Source organism: Muscardinus avellanarius (assembly GCF_963383645.1).
Source record: "Muscardinus avellanarius genome assembly, chromosome: 2".
NCBI lineage: Eukaryota > Metazoa > Chordata > Mammalia > Rodentia > Gliridae > Muscardinus > Muscardinus avellanarius.
This window is the reverse complement of record NC_137787.1, coordinates 124,624,560-124,640,590: the sequence shown is the minus strand read 5'-3', so window position 1 is coordinate 124,640,590 and position 16,031 is coordinate 124,624,560.

The following is a 16,031-nucleotide window of genomic DNA, read 5'->3' as shown; positions in this document are numbered from 1 at the left end:
CAAGCATGTACCTTCATGCCCGGCTTGTTTATTATTATTATTATTATTATTATTATTATTATTATTATTATGTACTGAAAATTGAACTCAAGGGCGTTCTACTTATGAGCTACCCCTCCAGCCCTTTTATTTTTTATTTTGAAACAGTGTCTCATTAAGTTGCTTAGGGCTTCACTAAATTGCTGAGGCTGGCTGTGAACCTACAATCCTCCTGTCTCAGCTTCCCAAGTACTGGGATTACAAGTGTGTACCACCTTGCCCAGCTTTTTTTTTTTTTTTTTTTTTTTTAAACAAGGTCTTGGTAGGTTGCTGAGAATCTCACTATGTTGCTGAGGCTGGCCTCAAACCTGTGGTCCTCCTGTTTCAGCCTCTTAAGTGCTGGAATTTCAAGTGTGGGCCACTGCACCCAGCTCAAACACCCCAACTCTTATTAAGCTAAACTGGTGACCACGCTTGTGCTCATAAATCTGCCACCTGGGTGGGTGAGCGTAGTGAGCTGGGTGGTCTCTGTCCCTGGACAGAGGTGGGGCTCCTGGCTTGGGCGGTAGGTCCCTGAAGGCATAGGTCTGGCAAGGGATGCTGGCTGACAGCGCTTCCCTGGCTGGCAGGGACCCTCACACGTGGCCAAACCACGTGGCCTTTGCTTTTTCAGCCCACGGTGGCTACCATGCAGAAATGGCATTCCAGAGAGAGCCAGGCTTTCAGGAGAGAGAGGAGAGAGAGGAGAGGAGAGGAGAGGAGAGGAGAGGAGAGGAGAGGAGAGGAGAGGAGAGGAGAGGAGAGGGAGGGGAAAGGGAGGGAGGGAGGGAAGGAGGGAGGGAGAGAGCATTCCAGAGAGAGCCAGAAGGCTATTAGGAGAGGAGAGAGGAGAGAGAGAGGAGAGAGAGAGAGAGAGAGAGAAAAGAAGAAGAAGAAGAAGAAGAAGAAGAAGAAGAAGAAGAAGAAGAAGAAGAAGAAGAAGAAGAAGAAAGAAGAGGAGGAGGAGGAGGAGGAGAGAAGAGAAGGGAAGAGAAGAGGAGAGGGCGCGCATTCTAGAGAGAGCCCTTGGCTTTCAGGACCGCACAACAGAAGCCAGCCTCCCGGCAGGGACGTTGAGTCCACTTCTTGGTAGAGACTGGCAAGACTCTGGGGGAGTATGTAAGTCTGGGAGGCCCATTCTCCATTTTTAGGAAACCTGTTTGGCCTGGGATGCTTCTAGAAATGGGATTGCTCAGTCTTGAGTATGTAGCTGCATTTCTATAAAGATTTGATAAATTGCCTTCTAGAGAAGTTGAACCAGCTCATTCCCAACAGCAGTGTATGAGGAATACGCATTTGCTCAATGGAGGAAGAGCTGACAAGGAAGACTGCAGAGCAGATGGCGTTCACTGGCCTGAAGTTGGTCCTCCCAGGACGCACTGCACACTTTGGCCACTGGAGGGCGGTGCTTCCCCACATAAGCGCGAGAGGCTCTTCGCTTCCCAGAGGCTCCGGAGCACTTGAGTGGCCTTGGCTCTAGGTGGGAAGGACAGAACCTTCCTACAGTTGGGTTGGAGTCATTCCCTAACTTTGATGCCCTTGATGGGTTATTAGAGGGAAGGCAGAAACAGTAGCTTTCAATTTCTTTTGCTTTTTGACAGTGCAGGGTCCCTGGGGCCAGAACTGGGAGCTGACCTGTCCTCCCAAGCAGGCGTGTAGGGGTACAGCCCCTTCGAAGGCAGTTTGTAAACTTCCGAATGCCCAGTCTTGCACCATAGCCCTGGGAGAACCAGGGAGGCAGCTGCTGAGATAGTCCTGGAGGAGAGGCGACCTTCTGGGGGCTCTGCACCCAGCCTTCACTGAGAACCCTGGCCCTTTCCCAAGGATGACTCTGAGCCCTCAACCCGGCCTGGTCTGACTCCCCCACCCACTCAGGGAAGGAGCCTGTGTCCCAGGCCAGGGTGGGGCAGGGACCAAACCCTCCTCAGTGTTCAGGCAGAACAGCCCCACCCAGATTCTCTGCCCACAGCTGCCTGTCTCCTGACACCACCTGCTCTCTAAAACGCCACTCTCGGGCCTCCACTCTCAGGCCAGCCCCTGTCTCCCTCAACACCCTTCTCTGACAGCTTGAGGTCAGTAGGTTTCCATCATGTGAATGTTTTTAAAAAATCAAGTGAGAAGGGCTAGGCCTCTTTCTTCTGGTATGTCTCTGGTCCACACTGGGATCTAGCGTAGAGCTCTGGGAGGGGTGGGGAGGCAGGGCAGGAAGCAGTGCCACGGCTCCAGGAATCCAAGTTGGCTCTGAGGTCACATATGGGGGCAGGCTGGCTTCTTAAACCAGCGCTGCAGTCTGACATCAAAAGAGGCCAGAGTGAGCGGTTCATGGACAGCCTCAGCTACTTAGCGAGGCCCTTTGCAACTCAGTGAGACCCTGTTTCAAAATAAAGAATAAAAAATAGGGCTGGGGGTATAGCTCAGAGGTAGGATGCCTCTGGCTTCCATCCCCAGTACGACGAAGAAAGAAAGAAAGAAAGAAAGAAAGAAAGAAAGAAAGAAAGAAAGAAAGAAAGAAAGCTATAGTGGCACACATCTCTAATCCCAGTACTTGGGAGGCTGAGACAGGAGGATCACAAGTTGAAGGCCAGTCTGAGCAACCTAAGCAAGATCTTGTTTCAAAATAAAAAAATTAAGAGTCAAGGGTAGGGATGTAGCTGTGTAGCTCAAAGGGTAGAATGTCCCTGGGTTAAATCCCTAGTACCAAAAAAAAAAAAAAAAAGAAGAAGAAAGGAAGAAAGGGAAGGAGGGAGGAAGGGAAGGAAAGAGGGAAAAGCCATAGTGTCCCTCATTTGGAGTTCAGCCAATAAAGTCTCCGCCTGTCACCTTCGACATGGCAGCACAGTCTAGGCTTGCAGGTGGCTGCAGCTCAGTGACAAATGTCATGGGCTAACAGCAGCTTCCTCCTGCAGAGTCTGAGCAGGAGGGTCAGGGGAGCTCTAAGCAGGCGGAGCTCCAGTCTAGGCATCGGGAAGGCCTGGTGGGAACCTCAGTCCCTTGGCCTGAGCATATTCTGGCTTGTGGGCCCCTCAGCAGAACGGGTGCAGTCATCTTGGTGGATGCTGGCCTACCACTCCAGCCCATCTGACCTCACAGCTCAGAGCCCCAGCACCATCCTGCCAAATGCCCTTGGTCCCAACTCCAGCAAGAACGGAGTGCTTTGGCCACACTCCCTGCAGCCTCAGCTGCGCCCACCCTGCTGGGCCCAGGCTCCCCTCCGGCAGCCTCAGCTACACTGTTTCTTCAGCTGCAGTGCACTGGTTCTGAAGCCCTGGTTGTGCTGACAGTTTGTCTTGTGTCCCTCCAGGAAAGTATCTGAGGGTCCAGCACACCATGATCAGGGGTAGGGGCAATCACTGAGCCATGCCACGCTGGACTCCAGGGCTTGTGCCCTGGCCTGGGTTGGAAGCCCCAGGCCCCTGAGGGTGGGTTTGTCCCCTTTTTCCAGCCTGGCTGCGCCTACCATAACTCCACAGTTACCCAGTGCAGAGTTGGCCCCCGCCTCCGGCCCTCACGGGTCCAGAGGGAGAGATCTGTCCTAACCTACTTTCAGTCTCTTTCTTCCAAAGGCCTCAGAACAGACAGGCTGGTTCCTTTCAGTGCGAGGCTGGGAATGGGTCCAGTGGGAGACTGGGAGGGGACAGGCTCTGGCTCCAGCCTGCTTGGCCACCAGCTCCAGGGGACATCCTGGGCCACCAGGGTGAACACAGACCTCTGCCAGAGGGAGATCGAAGGCCCCAGAGTGCAAATCAGTATCTGAGCATTTGTCTTAGCAGAGGGCAGATAACCAAGAACACTTACTCTCTTTCCTATTTGAAATCAGTGGACTAAATGGGAAAGCCAGCCCCTAGTGTTGGTGGTGAGGAGGACTTAGGTGCCCTGGGGGGGCAGTCAGGAGGTCAGGAAGAGACCAGCTGCAGATGAACCAGAGGAAACCTCTCTGCTCAGTGTGATGGACCACAGCCAGCTCCCAACAAAAGCATCTCTGTGAAATGCCTGACCCGGAGCAAGTCAACGAGGCCTCTGCTTCCTTTAATATGTCCTTTGATGCTGCTGCCCAGTAGGGGCCAGGGCTGGATCCCGCCAGTTATTCATTGCCTCTTACATCTTCACCGTCGGCTGCACGGGGCCAGGGCTGGGAGCCCCAGGAAGTGAATAGAACAAGGAGGAAGTCAACTGAGGAGGAAGGAAATGCAGAGCTTCAGGCTCCTGAAGTCCAGTTCAGAAAGCCGGGGAGACTGCTGACTTGTGGCTGCCTTCCCGATGCACACAATCCCTATTACTGTTGCAACGGCCACAGCAGCTGAAGCAGAGAAGAGCAAATTGCTAGCATCTGCCACTCCAGCCAGGGAAAAGCCTGCCCAGGATCCCACAGACATCAAGAGCATCAACAGGTGCACTCCTAGGCCAAGGTCAAGCCCCACACCTCCCCTCCCCAGGCAACAGAGTGGAAGGGTGTTTCTAAACCATCTCCTTCTGCACTGCTGCGACATAGATGTATCCCCCAAAGAGCTCATATTGGACTGGGGTGGGGAGGTGGGACCCAGTGAGAGGACTCAGTGGAGAGGAGGGGCGGGGGTCACCAGGGAGGTGGGGGGCACAGGCTCCTTATCATAGGAGTGGGTTTGGTCCAAAAGGAGGAGCTTGGGATCCTTTCAAATCTCTCTCCCTTCCACCTGCCACTATGAGATGTGCAGAAGGAAGTGGTTATGAATTTGTGTTTGAGTGGCCTGGGGAGGCTGAAATCCCAGTACTTGTGAGGCTCTCAGTAACTTAGTGAGACCCTGTTTCAAAATATGTAAGGCTGGGCCGGGCATGGTGGCACATGCTTGTAATCCCAGCATTTGGGAGGCTGAGACAGGAGGATTGTGGTTCAAAGACAGCCTCAGCTACTCAGTGGGGCCCTTTGCAACTCAGTGGGACCCTGTCTCAAAATAAAGAATAAAAAATAGGGCTGGGGTATAGCTCAGAGGTAGAATGCCCCTGGGTTCCATCCCCGGTACTGCAAAAATAAATAAATAAATAAATTAATTAAATTTAAAAAATAGGGCTGGGATGTCACTCAGTGGTAAAGCACTTGCTTTGTATGTGCAATAATGCCCTGGGTTTGATCCCCCAGCACCCAATATGAAAAGGGGGAGGAGCAAAAATATAAGCTTAAAATGAAGAATAAAATGGGGCTAGCTGTATAGCTCAGAAGTACAATGCTCCTGGGTTTAATTCTGAGCACTGCAACAAACAAACAAACAAACAAACAAACAAACAAACATCAAATGTGTTGAGCTGAGATGCTACAGAACACTAGTGAAGGAGTCAGATGAGAAGTCCCCTCCACGGTTTTAAACTGAGACTGAGTTTCCTTCAAGGGTGGTTCCCGGATTTGGCACTTGACATTGACTTCCCAGCCCCCGAATCTGAGCTGATACATTCCTGCTCATGATAAACTACCCGGTCTGCCTGGCGTGGTGGCACACACTTGTAATCCCCATGCTTGGGAGGCCGAGAAAGGAGGATCACGCAGGTTCAAAGCCAGCCTCAGCTACTTAGTGAGGCTCTCAGCAATTTAGTGAGACCCTGTTTCTAAATAAAATATACAATAGGGCCGGGAGAATAGCCTGGAGGTAGAAAGCCCCTGGGTTCCATCCCCAGTACCACAAAAACAAACAAACAAACAAACAAACAACCCGGTCTCAGGCATTCTGTGATAGCACACAAAACAGACCAAGACAAGGACCATAAACTCTCCTGTGTGCTTGCTTTGTGCAGCCAAAATCTGTTCAAAATAATAATAATAAAAAACAACAAATGAGAATCTTGGGAGGCAGATCGGCAGCGGGTGGGAAAGGGAGAGCTGCTTTGAAAGGGACACATGGGACCAAGCCACCAGATGTGACCTTCCCTTTGCATGACAACTCTTTATCCTGCACCTGGGCTCCAAAACAGATAAGCACGAGGCTCTGCCACCAGGCACCAGGGTGCTGGACACCCCGACCTCAAGTCCACACGGCACCTGATCAATGGCCCAGGTCACCATGGGTGGTGTCTTTGGGCTCCTGCCAACCCCACCAGGTCATAGGTTCTTGAACCTCACAGCACCTGGGATATCAGTCTCTCCAGGTGTTGGGTAGAGTGGATACCATGGTTCCATGTTCAAATTTTTTATTAGGAGGTTGAGATAGGGCCCAGAAACTTGCATTTTAACCTGTATCCCAGGTAATTCTGATGCAGGTGATGGGAGAACCACCCTTGGAGGAATCTCAGACATAGCTTAGAAAGTATGAAAAGGGATGTCTTATCTGGCTCCTTCCCTGGCATTCAGCAGTATCTCAGCTCAGACACATCATATATATATATAGCTTTTGTGTGTGGATTGCTGGTAAATTGAACCCAGGGGTGCTCTAGCTCTAAGCTACACTCTCAGCCCCCTTTTAAATTTAAGACAGGGTCACACTATGTTGCTGAACCTGACCACAAACTTGTGATCTTCCTATCTCAGCCTCCCAAGAAGGAGGATTACAGACCTGTATGATGGCGCCCAGCTCTATTCCCAGTACTATTAATGGCAAATTGTCTACTGCTGTTCTCCACTTTAGACCTCTCAGTGCACAGCTCGTTCAAACAAATTTGAACCAAAGGAAGGCACAGGTTTTTGAAATACAGAAAGACATTTTAGAGAAGCTTCAAGTTGACACCCTAACTTAATGGCCAAGATCCTGCTGTCTGCATTTCCAAAGGGTCCAGGGTACTTTTAAAGCCACTTTTATCACACACACACACACACGCGCGCGTGCGCGCGCACGCATGCACGCACACACGCACACACGCGCGCACACATACACGTGCACACGAACGCACGCACACACACGCACACGCACGCACACACACGCGCACACGTGCACGCACACACGCGCGCACACACGCGCGCGCACACACACACGCACGCATGAAAAAGGCAGTTTCTCAGAATATAAATGCTAAGGACACTCACACCTTCAGGAGGTGCAGGCTACATATTCTCAAATTGTTTGACTTCTATTTAAACTAGTTTTAGGCCAAAGCAACTGAAGTGCATCTTCAAATATTAAATGTTTTTTTTAACAATTTTTTATTGAACATAAATAGTGTACATTTAAACTATATTTGGTGCCTTTAAATGTCACTTCATGGTAAGTACCACCTGGCAGGTTTTAAAATTACTTTCAACTGGTGTATTTTCTTAAAATTTTCCTCATAGCAAACCATCTACCAACTCACCACTCCTAACATGATGGTGCATTTGAACCTAATTATTCAAATCACAAAGGCGCAGGGTGAATGCTGTAGGGAATTTTAAAAGGCTACATGTGCAGATATGCACAGGACAGAAATATTGTGTTTTGGCAAATAAATGTTCCAGGTGCCAGCTCTATGAAGAAAGTATACTTTGAAGGCAAATCTCTTTATCACTGAAGTCTCTTTTGGGATCCCTCTTCAAACTACCAACCCCTCTGCAATACATACATACATACATACATACATACATACATACATACAAAAATAGACATTTCTTTTCAAGCTGTGACATAACCCTGCATTAGCAATGTCTTTATAGAATACAAAATTAGAGTACAGTACCAGGTTTTGTCACTGGTCTAAAGCTAAGAACCATGTACTGACGACATCAAGTGTTGCCTTTTGAACTTCTAGGTAGTAGAACCTTTTTTCAAATTAATCCAATAATAAAGGTAAGTATTTTAGGTCTGGGGGCGATGTAGCTCAATGATAGAGCGCTTGCCTAGCATGCATAAAAGCCTGGGCTCAATCCTCAGCACTGCAAAAAGAAAAAAATGTGTATTTTATTTTTATAGTATATCTTATTTGTACAGATTCTATTCCTAAATCTAAATTTTCAGCATTCAGTGAAAACACTAAGGTTATTTGGTGAACATAAAATGTGAGACTGGGGTGAAGGCTGACACTTTAAAAAGTCATCTTGACTTTCCAATTACATACTTCATTTTGCTTGCACCTGTTAGAGAACATTCTAGTTCACAGAATGAGAAGCAAATAGCAAAGGCTTCATAGCACACCATGGAATCCTTGGATGCCACTTAATTAGATAAAGATTTCACAAGTTTTATTCAATGGTGCTTGCAAAAACAAGTTGTCATGGCATAAAAATTAAAATTCTGGTCACTGATTATGATTAGGTGTTCAACACCAGCCTACATTTAAGAACTGTATATTTTTTTGAACAAACATTGCATCAAATATTTAAAGAATGAGGTTTCTGGGACTGAAGACCAACCTATTCCAAACCAGCTCCCTACAGACAATAATCATAAATTAGACAAAATAACACTTCACAACTATTGGAGGTACTAGACAGAAACAAACAAAAAAAACACAAAAAGTCATTGGAGGAGAATTGATGCTTGAAAGAAAAACTTGGGGTATGTTTCCTGATTTTTAATTCCTTTTTGACTGAGAGCAGGCCTCATCCTGCCAAGCAGGATAGCTAAGCTTGAACAGACTGGCTTCAAACAAAACAGAGGACCAGGCTCAGAGTGACAAGCAGATGGAAGCAAGGGAGCATCCTCGGATGGAGAAGCTGAGAGCGGGAGCCGAAGGTTCTTTGTAGAACGACTTCAAGGCCAACTCCAGGAATTATGGCTAAAATAACTTGACAGATTTCTGCTGTTATCCATTGCAGGGAGTGTGAAAACAAAACGCTGGGAGCTTATTCTGGTCATGGTAACTGATTTCCTTAAAGGAAAAATGAGTACTTCATGAAGGAATACAACAAAGTCCAGAGCACCATGTGGTACAATGTACCACACAAAGTTCTGGGTACAATCTAAAACTACTGGTGCCCAAAGAGAAAAAGCAACAAATAGAATTTGATCCTGAAAAGATCCAGATGTTAGAATTAGTATTCAAGAATTTTTAATTTTTTAATTTTCTGGTACTGAGTATTGAACACAGGGGTGATCTAACACTGAAATACAACCCCAGCCCTAGTTTTTTACATTTAGAAACAGCATCTAAGTCACTATGTGTAACCTTACGCTTGAGATCCTCCTGTTTCAGCCTCCTACACACTTTAAGTACATGACACCAACCCAGCTGTAGGAAGGATTTCTTAGAGTGAGTCTAGGCACTGCTCAAGGATGTAAAGGAAAATAGGTCTGTGATAAGTGATAATGCAAGAAACCTCTGCAGAGAAACAAAACTATAAAAAATCAACAAGAAATTCTAGAGAAACAGTCTGGATGAAGTGACAACTTTACTATATGGGCTTAAGAGCAAATTGTAGATGATGGAATTGTCAGTGAACCTGAAAACTGATTAATGAGGATTATTAAATCTGCAGAGTGAAGAGGAAAAAATATGTTAAATTGAAAGGGTCTCAATGACTTGGGTCAATATGTGAAAAGGTTTAACACTGTGTGTGTGTGTGTGTGTGTGTGTGTGTGTATTTATATATGTGGTATAAAAATAGGTATATGTATGTATATACACATAAACACACACATACTTATTATGCACACACACATAGTATAAGAAATGGACAAAAATAATGGGGCATATATGTGAAAAAATAATGTCCAGATATTTCTCAAATTTTGTGAAAGATTCAAATTTATAGATTGAAGCTCAGTGAACCCCAAGCAGGAGCAATACATGAAAAAAGTCACATATAAGGATATGGAACTGCATTGCTAGCACATGGTCACTTTGTAAAAAAAAAGATGAATAAAGTCTCCTTTTTTCTTATGAAACTCAACATACCTACCATGGCAGCAACTGGGAATTTATTTGAGATAAATGAATGCATATATCCTGAGAAGACTTGTATAAATCTTACTCAAGATAAGCCCATTGTATTCCTACAATGGAACACTACCTAGTAAGAAAGAGGAATACACTACTTACTTATATATGCAAGGACGTGAATGGATTTCAAGAGCATTATGTTGGAAGCAACCAAATGTAAAGCAGCACATGCTACCTTTCCCCCCATTACTTGAAGTTCTAGGACAGACTACACTAAATTATTGTGAAAAAAATCAGGACAGTGGCACCAGATGGAGAACTGGCTCTGAAAGGGCACGAGGGAGCATCTTGATGGGATTTGCATTACAGGGCTCACCAAATAGTATAAGGAGGTGTGTACTTTACTCCTAAGTACATTTTACCATAAAGTATTAAGTGCAAATATCTAAGCCAGCTATGGTGGTACCTATCTGTAATCCTAGTACAGGATGCAGGTTCGAGGCCAGTCTCAGCAACTTAGTAAGATCCTCCACAACATAGTGAGACCCTATTTCAAAATAAAAAATAAAATAGGGCTGGGGGTGCAGCTTAGAGGTAGAATGCCCTTGAGTTCAATCTCCACTACCAAAAAAGAAAAAATGCTAATCCTATTTAATGATATGTATACTAAACTACCAATGGGTAAACTGCAAGTTACTCTCAAATGCATAAAAAATGAGACGGACAGAAACGGATACCTGAAACTTACTTAACACATTTCTTGTAGGTTTCAGTTTTTTCACAATAAATTTTTTTAAATTAATTAATTTATTTTTTAAATTGGTGCATTGTAGTCATATATCAATCACATTGGAGTACAAGTCTTGAGAGGATATACAAGCACACATCATCCAATTAGCCCTCCTCCAGCCCCCATCCCATTCCCTCCCCCTCCCTCCATCCCACACTTCTTTGGTGATTTACTTTGATACATTTGTTTATGTACCTCCTGCGTTTTAAAGAGGCTCCGTCCTCCACTATTACATACCCTCTGATTGGTCACATTAGTTGCTTCACTATAGGGCCCTTTCTATAGCTCAGCCTCTTCCTGTTGCCCCTTTCCTCCTAGTTATTGCTGATTAAGAGAAGCGTCTGATTTATATTTTCTGCGATATTTCTCTGTGCATGCTGCGTTGCAAGTACCGATCCCACTCTTAAAGGCCCCAGTAGTGGCCTGTCTACTCAGTGGACTGATCCAGACCTCGCTGGCTCAAGCAGCGGCCTTGCCTCATGGGAGGCCCCAGTTCTGGTCTCGCTGGCCCCTACATCGGCCTAACCCCTCAGCTGGCTTTGGTCCCGGCCTTGGAGGCTGCAGGAGTGGCCTTGCCTCACGGCAGGCTCCGATGCTGGCCATTGGCCCCCGCACTGGCCTAACCCCTTGGCAGGATTCCAATCCCGGCCTCAGAGGCCCCAGCACTGGCCTAGCCTCACGGCAGACTCCAATGCCAGCTTCGTTGGCCCCAGCACCAGCCTAACCCCTCGGCAGGTTCTGCTCCCGGCCTAGGAGGCCCCAGCACTGGCCATGCATCACGGCAGGCTCCGATGCTGGCCTCGCCTCACGGCAGGCTCCGATGCTGGCCTCGCCTCACGGCAGGCTCCGATGCTGGCCTCGCTGGCCTCGCTGGCCTCAGCACTGGTCTAACCCTTCGGCAGGCTGTTATCCTGGCCTCGCTGGCCCCAGCACCGGCCTAACCCCTCGGCAAGCTCTTATCCCGGCCTCGGAGGTCCCAGTACCGGATTTGCCTCACAGCAGGCTCCGATGCCGGCCTCACTGGCCCCAGCACCGGCCTAAACCCTTGGCAGGCTCTTATCCTGGCCTCAGAGGCCCCAGTACCAGCCTTGCTTCAAGGTAGACTCCGATCCCGGCCTTGGAAGCCTCAGCACTGGCCTTGCCTCATGGCAGGCTCTGATGCCGGCCTCACTGGCCCCAGCTCCAGCCTAACCCCTAGGCAGGCTCCAATCCCGGCCTCGGAGGCCCCAGTACCGGCCTTGCCTCATGGTAGGCTCCAATGCCGGCCTCGCTGGCCCCAGCACCGGCCTAACCCCTCGGCAGGCTATGATCCCAGCCTCGGAGGCCACAGCACTGGCCTTGCCTCATGGCAGGCTCCGATGTCAGCCTCGCTGGCTTCAGCACCGGGCTAACCCCTCGGCAGGCTCTTATCCCGACCTCGGAGGCCCCAGTACCGGCCTTGCCTCATGGCAGGCTCCGATGCCGGCCTCACTGGCCCCAGCACCAGCCTAACCCCTCAGCAGGCTCCGGTCCCATCCTCGGAGGCCCCAGTACCGGCCTTGCCTCACGGCAGGCTCCGGTGCCAGCCTCGCTGGACCCAGCACCGGCCTAACCCCTCGGCAGGCTCCGATCCCAGCCTTGGAGGCTCCAGCACTGGCCATGCCTCATGGCAGGCTCCGATGCCAGCCTCGCTGACCCCAGCACTGGCCTAACCCCTCGGCAGGCTCTTATCCTGGCCTCGGAGGCCCCAGTACCGGCCTTGCCTCAAGGCAGGCTCCCATCCCGGCCTCGGAGGCCCCAACACTGGCCTTGCCTCACGGCAGGCTCCTATGCCGGCCTCCATGGCTCCAGCTCTGGTCTAACCCCTCGGCAGGCTCCAATCCTGGCCTCAGAGGCCCCAGTACCGGCCTTGCCTCATGGCAGGTTCTGGTGCTGGCCTCGCTGGCCCCAGCACCAGCCTAACCCCTTAGCAGGCTCTTATCCTGGCCTCGGAGGCCCCAGTACCGGCCTTGCCTCAAGGCAGGCTCCGATCCCGGCCTCGGAGGCCCCAACACCGGCCTTGCCTCACGGCAGGCTCCTATGCCGGCCTCCATGGCTCCAGCTCCTGTCTAACCCATCGACAGGCTCTGATCCTGGCATCGGGGGCCCCAGTACCGGCCTTGCCTCATGGCAGGCTCCAATGCCGGCCTCGATGGCCCCAGCACTGGCCAAATCCCTCAGCAGGCTCTTATCCCGTACTCGGAGGCCCCAGTACCGGCCTTGCCTCATGGCAGGCTCCGATGCCGGCCTCGCTTGCCCCAGCACTGGCCTAACCCCTCGGCAGGCTCCGATCCTGGCCTTGGAGGCCCCAGCCCTGGCCATGCCTCATGGCAGGCTCCAATGCCGGCCTCGATGGCCCCGGCACCGGCCTAACCCCTCAATAGGCTCTTATCCCAACCTCGGAGGCCCCAGCACCGGCCTTGCCTCACAGCAGGCTCCGATGCTGGCCTCGCTGGCCCAGCACCGGCCTAACCCCTCGGCAGGCTATGATCCCGGCCTCGGGGGCCCCAGTACCGGCCTTGCCTAATAGCAGGCTCTGATGCCAGCCTCGCTGGCCCCAGCACCGGCCAAATCCCTCAGCAGGCTCCGGTCCCGTCCTCGGAGGCCCCAGTACCGGCCTTGCCTCACGGCAGGCTCCGATGCCGACCTCGCTGGACCCAGCATCGGCCTAACCCCTCGGCAGGCTCTTATCCCAGCCTCGGAGGCCCCAGTACCGGCCTTGCCTCAAGGCAGGCTCCGATCCCGGCCTCGGAGGCCCCAACACTGGCCTTGCCTCACGGCAGGCTCCTATGCCGGCCTCCATGGCTCCAGCTCTGGTCTAACCCCTCGGCAGGCTCCAATCCTGGCCTCGGAGGCCCCAGTACCGGCCTTGCCTCATGGCAGGCTCCGATGCCGGCCTCGCTGGCCCCAGCACCAGCCTAACCCCTCAGCAGGCTCCGGTCCCGTCCTCGGAGGCCCAGTACTGGCCTTGCCTCACGGCAGGCTCCGGTGCCGGCCTCGCTGGACCCAGCACCGGCCTAACCCCTCGGCAGGCTCCGATCCAGGCCTTGGAGGCCCCAGCACTGGCCTTGCCTAATGGCAGGCTCCGATGCCAGCCTCGCTGACCCCAGCACGGGCCTAACCCCTCGGCAGGCTCTTATCCTGGCCTCGGAGGCCCCAGTACCGGCCTTGCCTCAAGGCAGGCTCTGATCCCGGCCTCGGAGGCCCCAGCACCGGCCTTGCCTCACAGCAGGCTCCGATGCTTGCCTTGCTGGCCCCAGCACCGGCCTAACCCCTTGGCAGGCTCTTATCCTGGCCTCGGAGGCCCCAGTACCGGCCTTGCCTCAAGGCAGGCTCCGATCCCGGCCTCGGAGGCCCCAACACTGGCCTTGCCTCACGGCAGGCTCCTATGCCGGCCTCCATGGCTCCAACTCCGGTCTAGCCCCTTGGCAGGCTCCAATCCTGGCCTCGGAGGCCCCAGTACTGGCCTTGCCTCAAGGCAGGCTCCGATCCCAGCCTCAGAGGCCCAGCACTGGCCTTGCCTCACGGCAGGCTCCGATGCCGGCCTTGCTGGACCCAGCATCGGCCTAACCCCTCGGCAGGCTCTTATCCCGGCCTCGGAGGCCCCAGTACCGGCCTTGCCTCAAGGCAGGCTCCGATCCCAGCCTCGGAGGCCCCAACACCGGCCTTGCCTCACGGCAGGCTCCTATGCCGGCCTCCATGGCTCCAGCTCCGGTCTAACCCCTTGGCAGGCTCTGATCTCGGCCTCGGGGGCCCCAGTACTGGCGTTGCCTAATGTCAGGCTCCGATGCCGGCCTTGATGGCCCCAGCACCGGCCTAACCCCTCAGCAGGCTCTTATCCTGGCCTCGGAGGCCCCAGTACCGGCCTTGACTCATGGCAGGCTCCGATGCCGGCCTCACTGCCCCCAGCACCGGCCCAACCCCTCAGCAGGTTCAGTCCCGTCCTCGGAGGCCCCAGTACCGGCCTTGCCTCACGGCAGGCTCCGATGCCGGCCTCGCTGACCCCAGCACCGGCCTAACCCCTCAGGAGGTTTCGATCACTGTCTCTGTGGTTATTGTTTCAAAGGTTCCAGGTGCAATGTATCAGATGTCTACCTCCCCTGAGTACTGGCCACTGCCATTGCCACTGCCTCCACCATTTCAAATCCTTCCCAGGCTCTTTTTCCACTCTGAATGTTTTCCAGTGTTCCTAAGCATGCGTGATGGTAGCATTCGACATTTGGTGTAATTTCTCCAAAAAAATAAGGTTGGTAGGATCCGGTTTCTGCTTCTCCTGAATACAAGTCTCCACCACCATCGCGGAGATCTCTTTCAACACCGCCTTTCTCCTTGGTCTCCGCTAAACTCTCTCCTTACAGGTGATGTCCGTGATTCTTAACAATATAGAGAAATAGCAGTCCTCCTTCACGGGGAATTTTTCCATAAGTTCCAGTGCATTTAGATAAATTTTGTCTGCATCTCCAGTGTCCTGGCATCCATAACATCTTTCTTACCTCCTCTCCGATATTTTTCTTTTTCTTTTTCTGTTCCTTTTTTTTTTTTTTTTTTTTTTTTTTAATAAGAGAAGACAGTATATGTGGTTTGAGGAGTTAGTGGGATCAGGCACTCACTCAGTAGCACTGTAACCGGGTCGGTTTCCCCATGGGTCCAGAGTGATCCGCACTACTCCGCCTGGGGCCCAGGGTCCCGCGACCCAGCCGGCTGGCGTGTTCCGCGCGACCCCTGCCCGGAACCCAGGGTACTGAGCCCGGTTTCTCCAGGGGTCTGGCGTGTTAAGTGAATTTTGGCCCAGGGCCCAGAGTCCCGCGACCTGGGCCCCGGCTGGCGTGCCCCGCGTGCGACCCCGCCCGGAACCCAATGTCTTACTGGGCCCGGTTTCTCCAGGGGTCTGGCGTGCTACGCACAGTTCGGCCCCGGGCCCAGAGTCCCGCGACCCGGGCCCGGCTGGCGTGCCCCGCGCGCGACCCCCGCCTGGAACCCAGCGTCTTACTGGGCCGGGTTTCTCCAGGGGTCTGGCGTGTTAAGCACATTTTGGTCCAGGGCCCAGAGTCCCGCGACCTGGGCCCCGGCTGGCATGCCCCGCCCACAATAAAATTTTGAGTTGAGAGAATTTTAAGTAACTCTTGAAGGTCCGCTAAGGAGCAGGACCAGAGTTTGAAAATCCAAGACAAAGCTTTGAGGACCCAGCAATGCAGGCAATGGCCTTTCCCATCTTTAGTGGGAGACAGCTAGGCTTGTACTAAGATGCCTTCTGAACATGGATCAATACATAAATAAAGGAGACTAAGATCTCTTTTATGAGTATTGTTGAAGGCATCAGGCTATCAAGACCAGTGGAAAGCCAAAGCATTAACAGGTTGCACACATAGATTTTGACAGACACATCACTGTGGTGACATTTATTGCCTCAAAAAGCTCTTTCAACCAAGGGGCATGGGAGTGTGTGCTATCTTGT